Genomic DNA, 13,266 nt, shown 5'->3' on the forward strand with positions numbered 1-13,266 from the left:
CTTCTAAAAAAGATGTCTGATAAAACTCAAATCATTATTTTATTTTACTTTTAATCACGTATATGTGTGTGTGTGTGTGTGTGTGTGTGTGTGTGTGTGTGTGTGAATAAGTGTGTGGTGCCTATGGCCAGCAGAGTCTTTGGACTGCCCTGAGCTGGAGTTATGGGCAGTTGTGAGCCGCCCACTATGGGTGCTGGGAACCAAATTTAGGTCCTCTGCAGGAACACCACATGCTACTCTCAATCACTGAGCCCTTTCTCCAACCCTAAACGCAGACCTTTTTTTGTTTGTTTGTTTTTCGAGACAGGGTTTCTCTGTGTAACTTTGCACCTTTCCTGGAACTCACTCTGTAGACCAGGCTGGCCTCGAACTTACAGAGATCTGCCTGCCTCTGCCTCCTGAGTGCTGGGATTTCAGGCGTGTGCCACCACTGCCCAACGCAAACCATTTTAAACAGGTGCATTAAAACAGAATCATTAAGCCGGGTGGTGGTGCTTCCCAGCACTCGGGAAGCAGAGGCAGGCGGATCTTTGTGAGTTCGAGGCCAGCCTGGTCTACAGAGTGAGTTCCAGGAAAGGCGCAAAGCTACACAGAGAAACCCTGTCTCGAAAAACAAAACAAAACAAAAACCAGAATCATTAGGTTGTAGAATTGACTCAGAGGTTACAAGCACTTGCTGGTCTTGCAGAGGACCCAATGTTCAAAACATTCATAAGCTGGCTCACAACTGTCTATCACTCCAATTCCAGAGACTCCAACGACCTCTTTAGTCCTCTGTAGGCATGGTGCACAGACATATATGCAAGCAAACATTCACATACATAAAATAAAAATAAATAAATCTTAAAAAAAACACAAAACACCAAACCAGAAATGTTTTAAAAAATCTAAAATTGATGTAATATCTTATTTTATACTAGCAGTGAGTCTATTAAAAATAAAGGCAAAATCAAGACTGTTCTCTCATTTCTACTCTCGTACTGGCCATTCCTGTCATAGCAAAAAAGGAAATAATAGAAGAGAAGAGTTTATCGTTATATGGAGATAACTTGATTACACACTAACACAATCCAAGGGAAATCAGTCACAACAATAGGTAATTAAAACTTCAGAAAAATAAAAGATAAATAGAAATTCTCAGAAGTCAAATTCATTCTCTTGTAGCAATAACAACTCACTAGAAAACAGTTTAAAAAGGCATTCGATTGCAGTAGTAGTGAAGAGTAGTAAACAACCAGCAATTAATTCATCAAAAGACATATGTAAGTGATATAAGAAAACGACTAGAGATGTACAGAAACATTTATGCTCTTTAATATATGGGTTAACAAAATTCTAACTAAAATACTACAAGAATATTTTATAAAACTTGACCAAATGCCTTTAAAATTCAGCTGAGGTCCCAGTGAGACGGGTCAGCAGGTAAAGGCATTTGCTGCCACACCTGAGGACTTAATGTGACCCTAGGACACTACAAGTGAAAGAAGAGACACGTCCTGCAAGTTGTTCTGTGACTTCCACATGTGTATGTGTGCATGTACACACACATTAAACTGTAATAAAATTGTTCATATTTATATAATAATAATCAGAGAAAAAAGTTACCAATTTGAGGAGCTGGAGGGAGGAGAGGGACGGGAGAAAATGATGTAATTCTATTTTAACTAAAAATTTAAAAGAAACTCAAATTAAAAATAAAATTCAGGGTTGGGGATTTAGCTCAGCAGTAGAGTGCTTGCCTAGCAAATGCAAGGCCCTGGGTTCGATCCTCAGCTCCAGCCTAAATAAATAAATAAATAAATAAATAAATAAATAAATAAATAAATAAATAAATAAAATTCAGTTAACAAAAGCATGAGATAAAGGTACTAAGTAACACCAGAGCAGCACTAGGGATACGGGTCAGCAGGAGAGCACTAGCCTGGCATAAAAGAGGCTCTAGGTTTAAGCCCCAATCCCATAATGATCAATTTAAATGTTACAGTACTCATCCTCAAAACAGAAAACTCCAGCACCTACCATATAATGTGCAATACCTAATGAGAGAAACATGACAACGGGGAAGCTATGGCTCAGCCCATCTGAGCTGAGGCCTGCTTCGTAAACACTGTCTTTCACACACACACATTACCTGTGGCTGCTTCTGCACAGGAGAACAACTGCAGAAGCCACCATTCCTGCAAAGTCTAAAACAGTCACTACCTGGTCCTTTGCATGAATGGCTCACTGGCCATTGCCCCAGATTACTGCTGGATAAAACAAAACAATCCTGAAGCACATCTATCCAATCTTTTATGTGTTCTCTGAAAAACCCTAGAGCCATCATCTCAACAACACTGGGAATCCAGAAAAGTGATGAGAGCACAGAGGATGTCTGTCTAGTCTTGAGAACTGGATCACCAATTGCACCTTGGAGGAAAAGACTGGAGGAAGTCAAGGTGAAGGTCCATGAAGGTATGGAGTCTTCTAGAAACCAGCATTCCCACAAACTATGTTTTTTGGGGAAGAGGAAACAAAACAAAAAACAGACAAACAAACAAAATCAAGCCAACTTCCCAAGGATCTACAGGAAATTAAAGTTCCTTGTTTCTAAAGGATGAGTAAAGGCTTAGTCCACAAACAAGAGCAGCTTCCACTACCTAAGGAAATTAAAAATCTTTAAAGGGGTTGGGGATTTAGCTCAGTGGTAGAGCACTTGCCTAGCAAGCGCAAAGCCCTGGGTTCAATCCTCAGCTTAAAAAAAAAAAGCTGGGCGGTGGTGTGGCGCACACCTTTAATCCCAGCACTTGAGAGGCAGAGACACAGGCAGATCTCTGTGAGTTTGAGAACAGCCTGGGCTACCAAGTGAGTTCTAGGAAAGGCGCAAAGCTACACAGAGAAACCCTGTCTTGAAAAACAAAACAAAACAAAAGAAATCTTTAAACTAAGCATTCAAAGCCTAATACCAAGGCACTTGGCAAGTACAAAACCCTGTCTGCAAAAATATTCCTTTATTCTTGACCTTAAATAATTCCCAAAACAACTTACCAGGACAGGCATAGTAATAGCCACACACACATAAACAAAGCATGGGAAATAAGAACTAGTAAACAGAGTCCAACAGTCAGCACTATCAGACCTGAGATAAGACAACCAGAAACACTATTTTGAGAATAAAAGGCGTATTTGGCATTATCTGCAAGACATACAAAAAATGTAAACAGATAGTTAATATTTCATTCTATTGGGCATGACAAATTTAAATCAATAGTTATATACATTTAGATTGGCTTTGAAAGTTATAAAAATTTATAAACTCAAGTTCCATTTGCTCTCAGGATACCATCTTACAAGGACTCCAATTTTCAGTAAGGCTTGTTAAGGAAGGGAATGGCTCAGTCGCCTTTAGCCTACTGGTTAGGGGTGAGTTAGGACTTCTATTGGGTCTTTTCTGTGTTGAACACACAGATTGCAAGCCCAGTGCCACTTTGAGATCTTTGGCAACAGTTAACTCTGCAGCTCACACATGATTGAGCCTGTATGATGAGTATTCAGAGGCGGGTAATACCTGGGGGGGCGCTCACCAACCTAAGACAGAGGGCCTGTGTGGCCTTGGAGAGTTACTGCTCCAAGCTGTCTTTTTAAAGTTGTTTATTGCATGAAACTACATATGACACATGACTTGCCATCATCATCATTTTAGAATGTTCCATAGGGTGGCTAAGACAGGCAAGAGCTAACTAAAAGCCCTTACTGATCAAGCCTACCAACTTGAATTCAACCCCTAGAACCCAAGCTAGGAGAAACCACTCCGGAAGTGGTTCTCTGACCATCACATGTGCACTATGACACCAAAAAAAGAGTGAATTAGAATAGTTAATGTTCAGGAGAGTGGCGCTGCTGTACCATCAAACTCCAGCTTTAAATTGTTTAACACTGGCACTTATCAATTAACACCTTCTGATTTCTCCTTCCTTTTAGACATCAGCACCCACTGCACTGTAGTCTGACTTGTTTGTATTCTTCATGTAAGTGAAATCATAGGGAACCTTCCTTTTGCAACTGCCTATTTTACTGAACATAACATCTTCACTCAAGTGGCATGAGTAAGAACATCCTTCATTTTGAAAGCTGAGCAATGTTCTATAATATGTATATACTACATCTTGCTCATTTATCTCTTGATGGACATTTGGAATGTTTCTACTTTTTGGCTACTGTGTTAGTCAGAGTTCTTTAGAGGAAGAGCACTGATACATGTATATAGAGAGGATTTATTAGAATGACTTACAGGCTGTGGTCCAGCTAATCCAACAATGGCTGTCTACCAGCAGAAGGTCCAAGAACCCAGCAGTTATTTAGTCCACAAGGCTGGATGTCTCAGCAGAGCTTCAGTATATGCCAGAATTCCAAAGTAGGCTCCAATGCCACTGAGAGCAAGCAGGTAAAGAGCAAAAAATTCCTTCTTCCATGTCCTTTACATAGGCTTCTAGGCTTCCAGAAGAATGTTTGGCCCAGATTTAAGGTGTATCTTCCTGCCTCAAAAACCCAGATTAAAAGTCAGTCTTCCCAGGCTGGGTGGTGGTGGCGCACGCCTTTAATCCCAGCACTCGGGAGGCAGAGGCAGGCAGATCTTTGTGAGTTTGAGGCCAGCCTGGGCTACAGAGCGAGATCCAGGAAAGGCGCAAAGCTACACAGAGAAACCCTGTCCCAAAAAAAAAAAAAAAAAAAAAGCCAGGCGTAGTGGCACATGCCTGTAATCCCAGCACTCAGGAGGCAGAGGCAGGTGGATCTCTGTGAGTTTGAGGCCAGCCTGGTCTACAAAGTGAGTTCCAGAACAGCCTCCAAAGCTACAGAGAAACCCTGTCTCAAAAAAACCAAAAAAAAAAAAAAAAAAATCCCTGACAAGTGTGCCCAGCCATTTGGATTTTCCTTAATTCTACTCAAGCTGACAGTCAAGAATTGTATCACAGCTACTCTAACACTGCTATGAACATGGAGAGAGAAATATTTGATAAATTAGCTCACTCACCTGTTGCTGTGTAACAACTTAAAAGCAGTAATTTGTTTGGTTTATGGTGGGGAAGGAAGGCATAAGAGGCACAACAGTTCACATCATCCAGGCTGGGGAGCTGAGAAAAGGCCATATGAGGGACTGGAGGAAGATAAAGCCACCCGTGACCGTCCCCCTTCAACTAGATGCCACCTCCCTAGGAATTCATCAAAGGGCTAATCCACTGACTAGGCCAGAGCCCTCAGGATCTCAGCAAACACCATTACAGACACATCACATACAGAGTGTGTTTTACCAGTAGCCTTCCTCAATCCAATCTAACTAACAATTAAATTAACCATCATGGGCAGGGCTGGAGGGATGGCTTCGCTCTTGAGAGCACTTGTTGCTCTTGCAGAGGACCTGAGTTTGGTTCCCAGGACCGACATGGTGGCTCACAACCATTTATAACTCCAGTTCAAGGGATCTGTACCTTCTTAGGCACCAGCCATATACATGGTGTACATACATACATTCAGGCAAAACACTCACACACATGAAATAAATAAATCTAAAAATTTTTTTTTAATTAATTGACCGTTACATTCAAGGTCTTGATTTCAGTTGTCTTAGATATATCCCACAAGCGGACTTAACGGAACATATGGCAATTCTCTTTCTATCATTTGAGGAACTAACATACTGTTTTCCTTCATGATACCATTTTTACACTGCTATCAATAGTGAACAAGGCTTCCAATTTTTAAGCATCCTTAGCAACCCTTGCTACTTTCTGGATTTTTTTTGTCGTTTGTATTTTTTTTTTTTTTAATTATGACAGCCATCCTAATGGATGTGAGGTTTTCTCTCATCCTGATTTTTACTTCATTTCTCTAATGATTTATAAAAGTGAGCACCTTTTCCATGTGTTCATTAGTCACTGTGTATTCTCTCTAGAAAAATCCTCTGCCCATTCTGTGCTCTGTTTTGGTGCTAAAAGCAAACTCAGGGCCTTTCAAGAGGTGCAACCACTAGGTTAAATTCTCAACTCACCTATGCCCTTTCAAACTGGATGTTTCTAATTTGCTGAGCTATAGTTCTTTATATATGATTTGTTCGTACAGTTTGAAGATGATTTTAGTCTTTTAACTGGATGTGAGATTAATTAGTGAACATGACTTGGTAGGGTGTGGACTCAATGCAGTGGAGACCCTCAGGAATACAGGGCCCACCACTTACCCAGGGTACCACAGCTGGGGACATTTCTGATCCCAAAGTCACTAAGGATAAGGGGCTTCTGAACTACCATGTCTTCAAATTAATCGGTATTAATCTTGGTAAAGATTCATTTATTTGCACTGTGGATCTTCTGGTGGCCAGGAAACTTGAATTTGGCTCATATAAAGTCTCAATCACATGTTCCACAACTTGGAGAGTGTGTACATGAAGACCTGACCAATGTGAATCCTACCCACTGTGCCCAAAGGTAACCTGCATATGTGTCTGAAGCCTAGGTCAAAAACAGAATTAGATCAGACACATGACTATCCACTAGAAAACTGTCCCCAAGGTCCCTTAGGGCAACATATACAAGCAACAGGCTGCACACACTATGAAGAAGGGGCAGTAGCTTGGAGTCACTGCACACTAGGCTCTCATGGGGAAAGGAATCTGACCAGCTTAATTGACTTTACCTAGGGTTAATTCTTTAAATTTATAGTACAAATCACCAGCAGCCATCTGGTCCTGAGATTTTTTTTTTTTTTTTAAATCTAAGAACATTCCTGATTAAGGATTCAATCTACTTACTAATTCTAAGTCTGTTCAATCGTTTCATTTTTTTTCATGATTCAGTAGTTATACATTTCTAGAACTTATACAGTTGATCTACATTATCAAATGTGTTACAGCTTTTCTGTTGTGACAGAATACCTGAAACTGGGTAACTTATAAAGGAAAGGTTGATTTTAGCTTACAATTATAAAAAGTAGAAAGTCAAAGAGCATGACTCTAAATCTGTCCATTTCTGGTGGGCCTCTCAGATGAAAAGGAGCTCCCAGAGAAAAGAAGAGATTCCCATGACAAAGACATTCATGAATCATATAGTCTCTCTTCCCATGACTCTACTACTTCCCAGTAGGGCCCACCTCTCAACAATCATACTGAGGAGTTCCCTGGGCCCCCTTTAAAAAGATTTTTTTAAAGTTTTTCTGCATATGAGTATTTTGTCTGCATGTATGTCTGTGCACCATGTGCATGCCTGGTGCCCAAAGAAGTCAAAAAAGGGCAGCAGATCCTCTGGAACTGGAGTTACAGGTTGTTGTGAGCTATCACATGGGTGCTAGGAACTGAACTGGGTCCTGGAGAGGCTGTCAGTGCTCTTAACCACTGAGCCATCTCTCCAGCCCCCATCTGAACTCTTTAGAGGACACACTCAAATCATAGTTGTCAACACACAATTGTTCAGTGCTTTTTCATCAATAGCACTTTATTCCCTGTGTCCCACCTTATACTGGGAACAGAACCCACAGCACTGCCACTGAACTACAACTAGCTTTTCCACTTTCCATCTTGAGACAGGTCTTACTAAGTTACTCAGGCTTATCTTAAACTTACCCTGTGGCCCAGGCTGGCCTTGCACCTACAATTCTCCTGCATCAGTCTCCTGAGAGGTTGAGGTTATGGGACTGTAGTATACCAGACCAGGATAAAAATCCTTTACTTCTACAGTCAGTTGTAACAGGCTTTCTTTCATTCCTCAGTTGTCTGGATCTCTGAGATTTCCTTCTGTGGGGCTTGAATGAGAACGGCCCCCACAGGCTCAAATATTTGAATTCTCGGTTCACAGTTGGTAGAACTGTTTGAGAAGGATTAGGAGGCGTGGCCTTGTTGGAAGAGGTGTGGCTTTGCTGGAGATGTGTCACTGGGGTCTTTGAGATTTCAAAAGTCCCTATCATTCCAGCTGGCTGGTTCTCTCTGCCCCTCATTTGCCATCAGAAGTGAGCTCTCAGCTACGGCTCCAGCACCACGACTGCCTGCGTGCCTGCTGCCATGCTCCCTGCCATGATGGTCATGCACTCTACTACTCTCTGGGATCATGGACTCCCACACTGAATGTTTTCTTTTATAAGTTGCCTTGGTCATGATGTTTTGTCACAGCAATAAAAAAGTAAGATACTTTTCTTGTTCATCTAGCTAAAAGACAATTTAAGTATATCTTTCCAGGGGCCTATAACGATGGCTCAGTGATTAAAGGTACTTGTCACTGAGTCCGATGGATGACCTTAGATTCTCAGAACCCACATGGTGGAAGGAAAGAACAATTTCCTCAAGTTGTCCTCTGAACTCCACATCTTTTCAAAGAACCAACTCTTGATTTTGTCTACTTCATACTTGCTTTATTTCTATATTTCATTGGTCTCTGCTGTGATCTTTATTACTTCCTTCCTTCTGCAAGTTTAGGTGTGGAACTACTGGTGTGTGACACCATTCGGCTTTATGGTTCTGTATTTTGTTTGTTCGATGTGAACTTTAGAATCAACAAGTCTAGCACCAGAAAGAAAACCTTGCTGGTATCTTTACTGAAACTACATTAAATTTGTGTTAATTTATGTAAATCCAATGCTTTCAGGATGTCAAGTTATTCTATCCTGGGAAAAGGACTTTGCATCCTGGGAAAGGGACTCTACTTTTGTAACATTTAGCAGTGTCTTAAAGATTATGTTTTAGCCAGCAGTGGTGGTGGTACACACCTTTAGTCCCAGCACTTGGGAGGCAGAGGCAGGCGGATCTCAGTGAGTTCGAGGCCAGCCCTGTAGGCGTGGTCTGGGGCATCTCCAGGGAAGGAGTCAACCCTTGGTGGGCTTTCCACGGGGCGGAGTCTGGCAGCTCACAACCATTTGTAACTCAGGGGGATCTGATGCCCTATTCTGTCACCCAAGGACACCAGGGACACAAGAGGTACACAGATATGCATGCAGGTAAAACACCCATAAACATAAAAATTTTTTTAATTATAAATAAAAGGGGCTAGAGGCTGGGGGCTAGGGATTTAGCTCAGTGGTAGAGCGCTTGCCTAGCAAGCACAAGGCTCTGGGTTCCGTCCTCAGCTCAAAAAAAAAAGGGGGGGGGGCTGGAGGGGCTGGAGAGATGACTCCAGAGATTAAGAGCATTGGCTGTTCTTCCAAAGGACCCAGGTTCAATTCCCAGCACCCACATGGCAGTTCACAACTGTCTGTAACTCCAATTCCAGGGAATCTGACACCCTCATACAGACATACATGCAGGCAAAACCCCAATGTACATTAAATAAATAAATCTTAAAAGGGAGGTGGGGTACCTGGGCTACCAAGTGAGTTCCAGAAAAGGCGCAAAGCTACAGAGAAACCCCGTCTCAGAAAAAAAGAAAAGAAAATAAAGGAGGGGGGTGGTTTGGAGAGATGGCCCAGTGGTAAAGAGTACTTGTTGCCCTTACAGAGGATCCATGTTTGATTCCTACCCCCCACAAAGTGGTTCACAACCATCCATAGCTCCAGTTCTAGATGATTCAAGACCTTCTTCTGACCTCTGGGCACCAAGCATGGCTGTGGTGCACATACACATGCAGGTAAAACACACATAAAATAGAATTAAAAAATAGCAATAAACTGAGATGTAATTAAAATTTATCACTTATACTATTTATGAATAATGTAATTTTTAAGACATCTTAAAGTGTGTGTGCGTGTTTGTGTGTGTGTGTGTGTGTGTGTTGTATTCACAACTGCATGCATGTGAGTTCGTGTGCGGATGCCAGAAGTCAACATTAAGTGTCTTTTCACTGAACATAGAGTTCACCAATTTGCCTGGTCTGGCTGGCCAGCAAACTTCCCGTCTCACCTCTGTGATGAGATTACAGGTCTGTGGCGCTGGAACTGGCTTTTCTATGTGGGTTCTGGGGGTCTGAACTTAGGTCTTCGTGCTTGTGTAGAAAGCACTTTACCAAAAGAACCACCCCTCTCACCCAGATGCACCTTAGAAACATTATCAACTGCTAGAGTGCAGCTCAGCAGTGGTCAAACGCTTGCTGGGGGGGTACCGGGCCCTAGGTTCAATTCCTAGCACCACACAAAGCAAGAAAGGAAAAGAAAATTAACAACAAATATTAATAAAACACAAAAAGAGCTGGTCATGGTGACATACTACTATAATCCCAGCACTCAGGAGGCAGAGTCAAGGATAGCCCGTTCATGGCCAGCCTGAGCTATGTAACAAGACCTTATCTCAAAAACCGAGTGGGTAGTATAGTTCATTGTTAGAGCCCTTGTATGCTACATAGAATAATACTCAATTAAAAATATTTGAACCAGTCAACTATGAGTACATTATAATCACAGTTACCTTAGAAAGTCAACATAGCTCATTTTATAATTACAATGTGGGAAGAACTTGTAAAAAATGAAAATGTGCCCAGTGAGACAGCTCGGCCAGCCAGAGCGCTTGCCAGGCCGGGCAGTGGTGGCGCACGCCTTCAATCCCAGCACTGAGGAGGCAGAGGTAGAAGGATCTCTGAGTTCAAGGCCAGCCTGGACTACAGATCAAGAATTCCAGGACAGCCAGAGTCAAATCCCCTGACTCCTGCAAGTTGTTCTCTGACGCCAACAGCATGGTACAAGCCCATATACATACAAATAAAAAATATCATGAAAAATATTTTAAAGAGCCAGGCAGTGGTGGTACACGCCTTTAATCCCAGCACTTGGGAGGCAGAGGCGGGAGGATCTCTGAGTTGGATGCCAACCTGATCTATAGAGTGAACTCCAGGCAGCCGGGGGTACACAGAGAAACTCTATCAAAAAAACAAAAAAAAAGACAAGAAAGGAAGGAAGGAAGGAAGGAAGGAAGGAAGGAAGGGAGGAAGGAAGGGAGGGAGAAAATAGCTAAAGGGATGGAAAGATGTTATAAATATAACTGGCATTCTAATCTTTGTTTTGGTTTGGGGGACAGGGTCTCATCATATATAGTCCAGACAGGCCTCTTCAGTATGTACCTGAGGAAGACTCCTGATCCTTCTGCCTCCCCTTCCATGTGTGTGATTAGAGGCTTGTGCTGCCACAGGTAGCCTGTTTCTGTTTTTGAGATGTAGGCTCCATACAGCCGCTCACTCTCCACTCTCCTATCTTGCCCAAAGTGCTGGAGTTATATAGGTGTGAACCACCACTCCTGGTGGGAGCTGATCTTAACTCTACAGGTCGCCCAAACACTCAGAGGCTTTTAGACACTAAATTGTACAGATTATTTTTAATTACTTTGGACTCAATTAAGGCCTGTGAAATGGCTCAGTCAGTAAAGTGCCTGTGGTGCAAATATGAGGACCTGATTTCAGAGTTCCAGAACTCACCTAAACAGTTAGGTGTGGTAACATGCCTCTATAATGCCACTGCTGGGAGGCTTGCTAATTTAATCGATAAATTCCAGGTTCAGAGAGAGACTGTCCCAAACACTAAGATGGAAAACAACTAAAGAAGACATATCTGGCCTGCTCATACAACACACACCCCTGCACAAACACGAATAAGAACACACTCATCCCCACTCCCCACAAGAGGAAAAGTACAGAAAACAGAGTGACACCTATATGCCCATCAACCAAATTTAAGATGCTACAATCTGTGCTATCCTCTTTTAAAGGTATACATTTCAAAACATATCGTTTAAAATATCTGGGCTGCTGGCATGGGCACTTGAGAGGCTGAGGCAGTAAATCAGAAGTCTAAGGTCATCCTCAGCTGCACAAGCTTGAGGCCAGCCTGGACTACAAGAGCCAAAACAATAACAAAAAAATTGGTATCCATTCCCTATCTTGGGAACTAGCATTGAAAGTGACCTGTCTGGTGGTGGCACACATCTTTAAGCACCCCCACACACATACACATGAGAAGCAGAGGCAAGTGGATCTCTGAGTTTGAGGCCAGCCTGGCCTACAAGAGTGAGTTCCAGGACAGCCAGGGCTACACAGAGGAACCCTGTCTCAAAGCTGCTCCCCTCCCCCAACGTGATTTGACACCTAGACATTTCATTTCCTTCAAGACAATTTAAAGCGACCTTCTGACAGAATAGCAGTCAGGCTAACAAAACGTTGATTCAAGCTGGGCGTGGTGTTCAGACTAGAATCTCAGCACTGGGTGGCTGAGGCAAGAGGCGCCTTTCAAGTTCCATTACAGAACCAATTGATTTTCTACTCCCCAGGCTTCTGCCTCTCCGCTGCTGCATCTTGGGATCCCCCAATCAGTCTTCCCTACCCCTGCCCCTGAATGTGGTAGGCACAGGAGCTTCGCGTAGCTGAGGATGGCGCCAGGAACTGTCAGGTGGGAGGCGGAACCATCTCAGCCATCAGGTGACCCATGAGCAGGTTGGGGGAGTGGGAAAGCCTGAGGCAGTAGGAAATGCTTCCGAGCTGTGCGGGTCTCACTCGAATCTTATTTCTGGCATCCAAGCCCACAAGGCCTGAGCTTCGGATTCTCGCCGTCTAAAACCGGGGCAATTCAATTCCCCTCCTCGGGAAAACGTGTTGATGAGGGGTCGTTGCAGCCTTATACACACTCCGGGATGAGATCATTTCTCGCGTGTGACAGACAAAAAGCAAGATCCTGGTCCTTGAGGAATACAGTGTGGACAGCAAGACTCAAGCCTCGGCCGCCCGGCACGGCCTTTTCTGGGGCTCCGGGGCTCTTCTCCCCGCTGGGCTTCTCGCCACCAGCGAGGCTACGAGGAGCTGGGGCGGACTAGGGGAATGGCCGAGGCCTCCGGCTCCGGGCTGGGCCGGGGGGAGCCGGTTACCCGGCGGAGCCACCGCAGCCCCGAGTTCGCGGAACTCACCTCACTCGGGCTCACGCCGCGCCAGGCTGAATCCCTATCCAAACTCCGCGCGCCGACACGGCCCTCCGGCGCCCCGCTCCGCTCGCTTCGCGCCGCAAGAAGGATGCTTCCGATTGGATGAGCCCTGAAGGGACTAGCCAATACCGTGGCCTCTGGCAGTTGGCCCCGCCCTTCGGAGCTGCTGGGGCGGGATCGCCTGAGCACTTACTCCCAAAGCCCAATTAGAATGCAGCTGGTGGGTCAGGTGACTGTGGCAACCCTACCCGGCTTCCGGCGCTAGTAAGGCTTTGTTTTTGTAGGTGTTTTTTTTTTTTTTCCTAGTCTTGGAGGAAAAGCACCTGGAGCCCAATCTCTGACTTGATAGAAATTTTCTGGTGTTTGGAGGCACCTGAGACTTGCCAGTTCCCATAAGCCAAGCGAAGTGTCTGTGTTTCTTC

General features: G+C 43.8%; 1 protein-coding gene and 1 non-coding gene across 3 annotated transcripts in view; both read right to left on the reverse strand.

The window, feature by feature from the left end:
• The window catches only part of Blm (BLM RecQ like helicase), an 89,714-nt gene extending 76,806 nt beyond the window's left edge, over window positions 1–12,908 (reverse strand). For both annotated transcript variants that reach the window (XM_036176053.1, XM_036176047.1), the window contains exon 1: window positions 12,830–12,908. The gene's annotated coding sequence lies outside the window, so the exon portion shown is untranslated. The remainder of the gene's footprint in view (window positions 1–12,829) is intronic.
• LOC118576915 lies at window positions 6,530–6,666 on the reverse strand. The gene has a single exon (XR_004944109.1). It is a non-coding gene; the product is annotated as a small nucleolar RNA SNORA70 (small nucleolar RNA).
• Window positions 12,909–13,266: the final 358 nt, after the last annotated feature.

This window comes from Onychomys torridus, chromosome 1, assembly GCF_903995425.1.
Source record: "Onychomys torridus chromosome 1, mOncTor1.1, whole genome shotgun sequence".
Taxonomy (NCBI): Eukaryota; Metazoa; Chordata; class Mammalia; order Rodentia; family Cricetidae; genus Onychomys; species Onychomys torridus.